Source organism: Triticum urartu, chromosome 2, assembly GCF_003073215.2.
Source record: "Triticum urartu cultivar G1812 chromosome 2, Tu2.1, whole genome shotgun sequence".
Taxonomy (NCBI): Eukaryota; Viridiplantae; Streptophyta; class Magnoliopsida; order Poales; family Poaceae; genus Triticum; species Triticum urartu.
The window spans coordinates 218,310,904-218,321,383 of record NC_053023.1 but is presented as its reverse complement, the minus strand read 5'-3'; the positions used below and the strand labels follow the sequence as shown (position 1 = coordinate 218,321,383).

The following is a 10,480-nucleotide window of genomic DNA, read 5'->3' as shown; positions in this document are numbered from 1 at the left end:
TTGCCCACACAAGTTAGCCAAGCACAAGAACACCTCAACCTGAGGAGGCTGTTCTTCCCCTTGTATTGTTCGTCATCAGCCCAAGAGGCAATCCACCACCACCACACTAGAGTAGGGTATTACACCACAACGGTGGCCCGAACCAGTATAAATCTTGTGTCTTTCTATGTTGCGAGTTCGTCGAGTTCGTCCGCGAGATCTTAGCGAGCTAGGGAGTAGATCGGTGGGAGGAAAAGACATCGCACGCACCCCAGTGTTCGAACCTTGAGGGTTTGCCGGAACCCCACATCTGACATTTGGCGCGCCAGGTAGGGGTGCACCGTAGCTTCCCTTCCATCAGTTCATCGCTCCGTCGCTCCATCGTCTCCTTGGAGGACACTCGCCGTGCTCGAGCTGAGCGTCGGGCTGCCCTCGCCGCCCGCGTTGCTCAGATAGCCCCCATCGGCGGGCCACCTCGTCGTTCTCCGTCTCCCGCCGCCAACGCTGCCACCGGCCCGGTGGGGAACAAGCAGCAAGCGTCTTCGCTGGATCCTTCAGTATGGCAGGACGGCCGCACCGCCACTCCATCGCTGACCCCAGCCAGTTCTTCATCTCATGCGCGCCGCGCTTCCATGGAGGTGCGGGCCGTGCTCCTCGCCGCAAACGAACTCCTGTGCTACCGCCCAGTCGACGACCTCTATGAGGAATGGCTCGACCGCGTCACCGAGCTCGTCTGCGCCGCAGGGGGCTCCCCCGCGCCGTCCCTCTCTCTGCCTCACCCTCAGCCGGTCGCGGGCGATGTGGCCCGAGGCGAGCCTCCACCATCCCAGCCCAAAGACGGTGCCTTGGCACCAAGGTGCGCGGCCCCGCGGTGCGATCCGCCACGCCCGGTGCCCGCGCGCGAAGAGAGAAGCTGCCAAGAAATCCCTCGGCCGCGAGGAGCTGCACCCGCGCTTCCCGCGCCGGCTCGTCAAGACCGCGCGCCGCCCGCGGCGGCGCCACGTGGACCTCATCAAGACCAAGCTCCACGTCCGAAGCGAGCCCCAATAACCACGGTCGGCTGCCGTGCCTTCACCCCCGAGCTACGCAGCATCACCTGGCCAGGCAAGTTCAAGCCGAATCTGCCTCCTCGCTATGACGGCACCACCGACCCCGCAGAGTTCCTGCAGCTCTATGAGCTATGCATCGAAGCAGCCAACGGTGACAAGAAAGTCATGGCAAACTGGTTTCCCATGGCTCTCAAGGACGGGGCCCGCTCCTGGCTCCTGAACCTGCAGCACGGCTCGATCTCCTCCTGGGACGAGATGTGCGACCGCTTCATCGCCAACTTCCAGGGCACTCGCGACCGCCCGCCGGCCGCGGGCGACCTGCGCCGCATCAAGCAACAACCAGGGGAGACCCTCTAGAAGTACATCCAGTGCTTCAACAAGGCCCGCCTCAAGATGCCCAAGGTCATGGATGAGGCCATCATCTCCGAGTTCTCCGATGGCGTTCATGACGTCAAGATGAAGGAAGAGCTCGCTATCCATGAGGAGCTCTGCACATCTCAGGAGCTGTTCAACCTGGCGACCAAGTGCGCAAGAGCTGAGGAGGGGCGTCTCTCTCTCCTTGAGCTGCCAGCCCCGGGCACAGAAGAGAAGAAAGCCAAGGCCAAGGATGTGAAGCGCAAGGAAGCAGCGGTGCTAGCAGCGGAGCCCAACACCAAACGGGGCAGAGATCAGCCCAAGTCATCCAAGAACAGCTGACCGTTCTGCGCCTTCCACAACCTAAACACCCACAACACTAGCGACTGCCAAGAGCTCAAAGACATACGAGAAGGACGCTACGGTCGACGCCCTGAGCGCAGCGACCGGGGCTACGGCCGTGGAGGAGGATGTGGAGGAAAACGCTGGGACGACCGTGGCCCGCGCCAGGAATGGCACGACAGGCCTCGTGAGGACCGCTAGCAGGACCATCCTCGTGAGGGGGCCTGGAGAGATCAGCCTCGTGAGGATCGCCCCCAAAGCAACGCCGGTCTTCCCTTGTTGCCGCCACCAAGAAGGAACGACGATCATCATCAGGATGAGGGGGCTGGGGGCTTCCAGGAGCCACGTGCAATCGCCTGCATACTGGGTGGCGCCCAGGCCCCAACCTCTCAGCGCATCTTCAAATGGTTCGCTCGCGAGGTGAACGTGGTGCTCCCCAAGCTTGAGGCCGCGTGCCCGCTCAAGTGGTCCCAGTGCGCCATCACTTTCAACTCGGCAAATCAGCTCAAGTGCGCGGCCACCGCCGGCGTCCTCCCGATCTTGTGTTCCCCAGTCATCAGGAATGTGCAGGTTACAAAGACCCTCATCGACGGCGGTGCAGGGCTCAACGTCCTATCCGTCGACACATTCGACAACCTCCAAGTGCCATATGAGAAGCTCCAGCCTACCAAACCTTTCTTAGGAGTGACTGACGGCTCCACCACACCAATAGGGCAGGTCCGCCTGCCTGTCACCTTCGGCACGCGCGACAACTACTGCACCGAGCTCATCGACTTCGATTTCGCGCACATCAGCCTGTCGTACAACGCCATCCTCGGCTATCTGGCCCTGGCCAAGTTCATGGCGGTCACCCACCACGGCTACAACGTGCTCAAGATGCCTGGAAGCGCCAGGGTCATCACGGTCGCATGTGAAGACAGGGATGCGATGTGCTCCCTCGAACGCGCCTTCTAAGCTGCTGCAATCGACGACCCCGACAACAGAAGTGAGGGCCCTCCGGAGGCCATCCCCAAGAAGAAGCAGTTGCGCCGCGCAGGACCTCAGGAGGATGGCGTCGCGGCAGGAGCCTCATCAGGATCAGCATCCGTCCCAGGGGCGCCTCCCTCCATCGCATAGGAAGGCACACCCAGCACCCTCCTCGGGCAGGGCTCGGGGGCTCTCTTCTAGAGGGCCTCAGGCCTTGCCAACCTCACGAGGGAGGCGCTCGGGTACCACTTGGAGGCGTGCTACGTGGCATGTTTTCCTCAGGAGAACACAGGGCAAGGGGTGCCCACCACTCAGGAGTTCATCGCCAAGACCACGCAGGAACTGCAAGGTGCAAGAGCCATGTGCGGCGACAGCTGCTCACAGGGCGCAGCTCACCACCCAAGCGAGGGTGCCGAGCTGCATGTCTGCATCAACGTCCCAGGGCTCAACAGGGCCGCGTCTCAGGAGCGCTTCTGGCCTTCGCGTGTGGGCCGTTGCGAGGGCCCGTCACACAGCTATGTTCGCATGCCCCTCGGCTTGCCGAGCGTGGCGTCGGCCTATCAGCGCAACATGCGGTGTGACTTGGCGGCTCGAGAGGCCAGGTACCGTGCCGTCCTAGAGGAAACGGAGACGGTCTTCAGGGAGCCTCCTGAGCCCCCAGAGCCTCCTGAGGCTAAGGGCTCCGGTGGCTCATGAGGAGTCATTTCTTCGACGCACGCCTTCAGCTGCACCAACTCTGCTTTGTCTACAGAATCAGGTGACATCTTCCAAGCTCGTTTAAGCTGGGAGTGCCCCTTGGGCTGCATTATTCCCAGGCCACATGGGTCCGTCCCTGTGGCATGTATCCCTTTTGCTCATGTCTTTAGCTTACCTTGCTGGGGGCGCCCCTCGGTCTGCATCATCCCCAAGCCGGTCGGGCCGGACCCAGTGGCATGTATGTTCCTGCATTTACCCAAGCTGATTTGCCTTCCCTGCTTAACCTGCCTATGGTTATCACCTGCTCGATCATCGCCTCCCACGGGGCCTCCTCACAGGCACGACGCTGGTGCATGGGTCCGTCCCTGCCACGTCGACAAATCTGAGTGGTCGAGCTCTGGCTCGCGGCAAGCCCCGTGCACGTCACCTCACCAGGCCCTCAGTGCCTTCACTTCGTGCGGACCAACCAGCGGCAGGCTGGCGGCTGTAACGGCAAACCATGTTCTTCTTGTGCCTGTTCATAGGGACCCCGCGGGGAGGATAGCAGGCGGCACCGCGTGTCTCCTTTTCTCTCGTACTCTTTGCTTGCGCATTAAAAGGGGGGCTCCTGAGCATCGCGACTCAGGAGCTCTTACGGGCTCTCCAGCCCTCACCCCCTGGCCTTGCCACGGCATCGCGACCTGGCATACCAGCGGCGGCTGAGCTTGCTCGAGGGCTGGGACTTGAGGACGCAGAGAACTAAGGAGAGCATGGGAGGAGGGAAACCCGTATGGGCCGGCCTGGCTATGCCGCACAAGTTGGCGCGCGGCCCTAGCGCAACGTCAGGAATCGCCACGAAGTTCACAAGATAAGTCTCGCCATCGTATCGGCTAAATGTCTGAGCCTTATGGTCACTCACGCCTTGCCGCAACCCCGTTGCGGCCACGTCAACTCCCTTTCTTCCCTTACCGTGGTTGCTTGAGCGCTAAGGGGGACTTCCTGACACTACTAGGAAATAGCTTATAGATAGACGCTTACTAGTAGCGCGTTATATTAGCCCACACTACTGCTAATTACTAGTAGCGCACTATATTATCCCCTCGCTACTAGTAAGTATTACAGGTAGTACATAGCAAAAAAACACGCTATTAGTAATATCTCCCGTGAACAAAATGTAGCAGTAGCGCATGTAGTAAAACCTGCGCTATTAGGGCATCTCCAACCGTTGGCCCCCCAGGAGGGGCAAAAAATCGCCCCCTGGGGGCGCACCGGCGCTAAACCGCGCACTGGGGGCGTGATGCCCCCCAGTCGCGGCCCCCCACGGGTTTTTAAAATGTTCAAATTCAGCGCAAACACAACGCAAACACGGGCGAGTTCATTCAAATTTAAACATATTTTACAAAAAAAGAAAAAAAACTACCGCGAGCTACTCCCGCCGTCTCCCTCGCCGCCCGCCTCGCCGCCCGCCCACGCGGTTCTACATGCCGAGGAGGCTGTAGAACCGCGTGTAGTTACCGCCGCTGTCATCGTCGTCGTCGCGCCCGCCTACGCCTCCGCCGTCCTTGCTGCATCTCTCCCCCGGTTGGCGCGGCGGGTTGGACGGTCCGGGGGCGTCGTCGTCATCGCTATCGAGGATGATGACACCGTCATCGTCCTCGCGCCCACGTTTGCGGGCGGTGATCTCCTCCAGGGCCCGGGCTGCCGGACCATCTCCTCGCGCACGTAGTCGTCGTGCGACCACCGCATGGCGTCCTCATCGGAGAAGCCACGCCGGCCTATCTCCTCGTACTTCGGGGGGAGGCTGGACTCCACCTTGGGCTCGATGAGGGCGCCCGAGCGGCGGGTACGCGCGCTGACAGGCGTGTCCTGGGGCTCCGGCTTGACGGGGCGGAGGTGGAGGCAGGGAGAGCCGCCGGAGCTGCGGGTACGCGCGCTGACAGGCGTGTCCTGGGGGTCCGGCTTGACGGGGCGGAGGTGGAGGCAGGGAGAGCCGCCGAACGAGGAGGAGGACGCCCCGGTCTCCATGCGCCTCGGCGTCCAGGAGCTTCCCCGGCGGCGTGAGAAGGACGGGGGAGCGGGGTACTCGAGGTGCGGCGTGTTGTCGCCCTCGATGTACTCGAGGACGGCCTCCAACGTGCGGCCGGGCACGCCCCACCACCGGCGCCGGCCATCGGAGTTGAGCCTGCCGGAGGGCACGACGCCGTTGGTGGCCTCGAGCTGCTCGGCGTGACGGCGGCGGAAGTAGGGCTCCTAGAGCGGGCTGTCGGGGACGTACAGTGGCCCCTCCCTCGCCGCTCGCGGCAGGGACGCGTGGATTCATGCGATCTCCGCACGCCGCGTCGCCCCGGTGGGTGGTGGTGGCACCGGCACGCCGCTGGCGCTGATCCTCCAAGACCCGGGCACCTGCATGTCCGGCGGGACCGGGTACTCGGCCTCGAAAAGGAGGTGAGCCTCGTCGTCGTGCAGATGACGGCGCCCGAATCCGTTCGCCGCCGCGCCGTCGCCTGGGAAACGCTCGGCCATGCTTTCTCAACTAGTGACGGCGAGAGGAGGAAAGGGGGAGAAATGAGCGCATCGTCGGTGGATGATCGGGGTGAGTCTCTCCAGCGCGCTTGCAGTCGGCTTTTATAGGCGGAGACGCCGTGTGGTAGGCTTGGCCGGCGCGTTACGTGTGGCGTGATTGTGTGGCGTCCGAGGGACGCACCGCTCAGCCTTCACTGCGCCGTCCGTGAGGCATCAATGGAGGCTGACCAGCGCGGCAGCGCGCGACAGCTTTGGCATTGATTCGCCGCGGGAAACGAGGCGATGAGGACGACGAAGAGGCGAGAAGAGGGTAGAGTCGCTGACGCGGTAGGCCCGCAGCTCTTCACGCCAAAAACGATTCGCCTGGCGCCCCCGAGCGACCCCAGCGCGCCAGGTTCGGGTTGGGTCCGCCGGCGCCAATTTCGGCCCGAGCCGGCGAAAACTGGGCTCTTGAGGGTGCAACTGAGCCGATTTTTTGACACCGACTGATGAAAAGACGCCTGAGGGACCTTCTTGGGGGCGCGGCTGGAGATGCCCTTACTAGATGAAAAGCAATAACGCAGGTGATACATCCCACGCTACTGCTACCCCGATCCACTCCCACCCCACCGAACTCTCTCGTGAATCCTTCAAAAAAAACTCTCTAACCTCACCCCCATGATCTCTTCCCCGCCGCCGCCACCAACGCCGGCCGGTTCCGGCGAGCTCCGGCCGCGCGCTACACGCCCCCAAGCTCCACCCCCCCCCCCCCCCCCCCCTCGTCCAGATCCGTGCCTCAAGGCGTACATCATTGCCCGCGGCTAGGGTTTCGGGCGCCTCCCGTGTTCTTGCCGGAATCCACCACAATCAGCGATGGCGAGGCCGGCGCTTGCGGGATCCGTCACCGACGTTGCCCAGTTAGGCCATTCCCCTCCTTCCTTGCTTGGATCCGCCCTCTCCTCCTCACCTTCTCCTCCTATCTGTGCCTTTGCTACAGGTCACCATGGCGCGGAGGAGGAGGGGGCACACCTAGCCGCCAGCCCTGCTCTGCTCGAGGAGGAGGGGCCTGCTCCTAGGGCGACCAAGAGGTCGGGCACGAGCTCAAGCATGGCCATGATGACCCACCACGGCAGGTATATCTCCATCTCCCTCCCCTTCTTCCACTACTCACTACTGCTGCTAAGTTGAGGCCAAATGTCAATAAATATGCATCATGGGCCTGAGTCAATTCATTCTTCAATCAGCCTATCATTGTTCTTTTAGTTGCATCGTAATGGTATTCTGTAATAACTGCAGTTTGCTGAATCTCGTGAGATGCTAAATTCACCAAATCCTCGAGCAAGTATATGGGAGAGAAGGATGCAGTAGCATTGAAGCTTAGTATTTTTCCAATGAAAAACCATTATATGGCTGCTTCACACCATCTTGAGTTGTATCAGGATATTTGTTAACTGCAGAAAAAGAGAAATGTTAATGTTTCCATTTAAATATATTGAGGGATGACATATGTAAGTTATTTCAGGTGAATTTTGCTTCTATTCTGGTTGTGGATAGCCTTGGTATCAATGTGAAGGTAACAACCCTCTCAAAGATTGGCTCAATTTCAGTAATACTTTCTACTATTGTTCATGCATAGGCATATAAATGATGAGATAACTAATAACAGTAAAAATGGGGGTGACTGGGTAGCAGAGTGTTCATTATAACAACAACCAAGAGTTGCACTGCCTAAGGTTGAATCCATATTCACTTTAGATTCAGCATGGTACTGTAGTAGTGCTTGTTTAGTAATTAGTAATCTTACTTTGAGCATAATAGTGGTCAATCTGCTCAATTTTTTATATTTACCTACTTGATCACTTTAGTTTACTTTGCATGTTGTGTCCTACTGCCTAGCGAACTATCCTTCCTATAAAATTCGAACACAATCTAGCTTGGTACAAACTGATTCTGTAGCTTGGTGCTACTTTATGAGGCATTTGGTAGCGATAAAATATCTTGCTTTTAGTGCCAAGTTTGCTTGCACCAATTATATGTGTAACAATTAGAGGGGAACTTTTGGAACTCACACATTCTATTGCAGTTAATGTTCGAAGCAACTTTCCTGTGTGAATCTGACAATCTCACAATTAGAGGGGAACTTTATGAGGCATCTGTTTTTTTCCTTAGCGGTTCGGCACAATTAGTGCATAGAAACAGATTTTTTTGGAAAGCTTCATCATGACATCGATCTTGGTTTCGCCTTATTGCCACTCAGAGGTTGGATGGAGCATTGAGGATTTCAGGCATGGGGTGGGGTGGCCACGTGTTGCAGGATCGCCGGAAGAGTTGGATGTGTTCTGCAGAGACCAGGTGATCAATGTCGTTGCCAACAGGTACCTAAAGTACACACTTGTAAATTTGGTTGTTTATTTATCCTCAGAGCTGGTTCCCTTGATACTTTTTCTTAGAAACATGATCAAAGATACAAAAAGTTTTACTTCTGAAGCAGAAGTGGCAGTACAGTGTGCATGCCCTATTGGCCTGTTCATGCCAATGGCAGAAGTATCTGATTCATCCGACCCAATTCAAGTTAACTTGAGTGCAGCAGTAGATAAACATTCACTTACAAATTCTACTCCAAATGGACAGTCATAGTAGTACGCGGGCAGTGTAAAATGTGTTTTTGTTAGTTCAGTGAAAATTAGAGATCAACCTGATGGTACTTCATTTTTATTCTAATCTGCCAAATGCTATAAATGAAATGAAGTTTCTTCCTCGATCAAGTTGTCAGTCCTTGGTTCATTCTCGCCCTTTGCGCCATCGGCAACGGGTCATCTAGTGGATTGAAACGCTGACAGTGAAGCTGAGAATGGTTGATGTGGATCTAGCTTCTAGCCGGTGGAAAGCAAAGTTGTCTAAATCTCATTTCACTCGTGGTCATGCCTAGCATTGTATCCTTCTTAAGTTGGGTTTTCCCCAATTTCTAGGATTGATCTGTTTGGTACTACTTATAATTCATATATATATACTATGCTGCTGCTATATGCTTTTGTTTCTGCTATTATTACTTACTGATCTATAGGTTATTGTTATACTGTACTAATGCTACAGGATCTTTGTGAGTTCCTAGTAGTGGTCTTGGTTCATTGTTTAATTCCAGGATTTGTGAGTTCTTAGTAGGGAACACGTGGACATGAAGTTGCGGCGGCAACGATGACGACGACATCGACATTGTCACGGGGCTGCGGCGACGACGACGACGACGACATCATCACGGTGATGCGGGGACGACGACGGTGTCGTCACGGTGCTGCTGCGGAGGCAACGACGATGACATCAACACCTTCAACGGGCTTGTGGAGGCGCCGGCGACCTATACGTGTGGTGTATAATGGATATATATGTGTGTGTGTGTGTGTGTATTAATTATCTATATCAGATATGTATGTTTGACTGTATGCATAACATGTGTGTATCATGAAATGCATGTATGTGAGTACTATAATGAAATAGGTAGATTTTTTTAAATCCTAATTTGTTACTGGTAGCGTGGGTGTATCATAGACGGGCTACTACTATGCTGTTAGTAGTAGCGCAGTTTGAAATAGTAGTAGCGTGGGGCACCAGCGCTACTGATATGTTTGTTTATTAGTAGCATGGGGTAAAATACACGCTATTGCTAAAAATAGTTGTAGCGTCATAGCAGCAGCATGGGAACCTATGCTACTAGTAGTCCAAAAACCCACGCTATTGGTAAGGTTTTTTCTAGTAGTGTGAGCATCGCGTCTCTGGGGCTCTTACTGGACCTCGGGCCGGACACCTCTTGGCCTTGACCACGACACGAGACCTGGCATACTAGCGACGGCTGTAGCTTGTCTGGGGACCGGGACCTGTCGGCGTAGAGCAACAAGCTATCGCGGGAAAAGAAAGGGGGGCCGAGCCTTAACGGGACGCGCGTTCACTAAATCTTCATAACAGGGAAGATAAGCACAAAAGACATTACGGAACCTTATATGCCCCCACGGGGCGCCTCATGATTCTTCGCAGGGAATGAAAGCTAAAACTAAGAAGGACCCTATCTACACCCTCCTGTGGCAGACGCCATCATCAACAGCGGGCCACAGGAGGCCGGTGCCAACCCCATCTAGATCAGCAGCAGCGACGGCCAGACGCGGCGACACTGCTCCGAGCGCGGCGAGAGCTCGGGGGCACGTAGCTGTCGTCGCTCATCTCCGGAGTCTCATAGAGCTCAGGAGAGCTGCTGGACTCCCAAGGGCTGCTGCTGCTGGAGTGGCCGCGAGCGTAACGCGCGTCAGCCTCGCGCTCCTCTCCGGAGCAGCACTCCAAGCGGCGGCCCTCGGCATTGAAGACCTTGAAGAAGAGCGTGGAGACGCCGTCGTACTCAAGGTGGATTGCGAGGGCGCCCCTCGCGTGGCAGACCCGTGCAATCTCGCCCCAGCCATGAGTCATGAAGATCTTGCCGTTGGGGACTGCTTCGAAGTCTGCTCCAGTCGTCGAAGCGCCGCAGTCGGCATGCTGCAACCAGAGCTCGAGAGGCCCCCTCGGGGGCATCACGTCGGAGAAGAACCACGAGAAGTGGATCCAAGAGCTTGGGGGCATCGGTGCCCACA

At 57.0% G+C, this 10,480-nt stretch overlaps 1 long non-coding RNA gene across 1 annotated transcript; it reads left to right on the top strand.

Annotated features, from left to right (window-relative positions):
• The first annotated feature begins 6,471 nt into the window (after positions 1 to 6,471).
• Positions 6,472 to 9,377, top strand: LOC125536847. The gene is made up of 5 exons (XR_007295246.1): positions 6,472 to 6,784; positions 6,865 to 7,000; positions 7,164 to 7,440; positions 8,125 to 8,242; positions 9,027 to 9,377. It is a non-coding gene; the product is annotated as an uncharacterized LOC125536847 (long non-coding RNA).
• Positions 9,378 to 10,480: the final 1,103 nt, after the last annotated feature.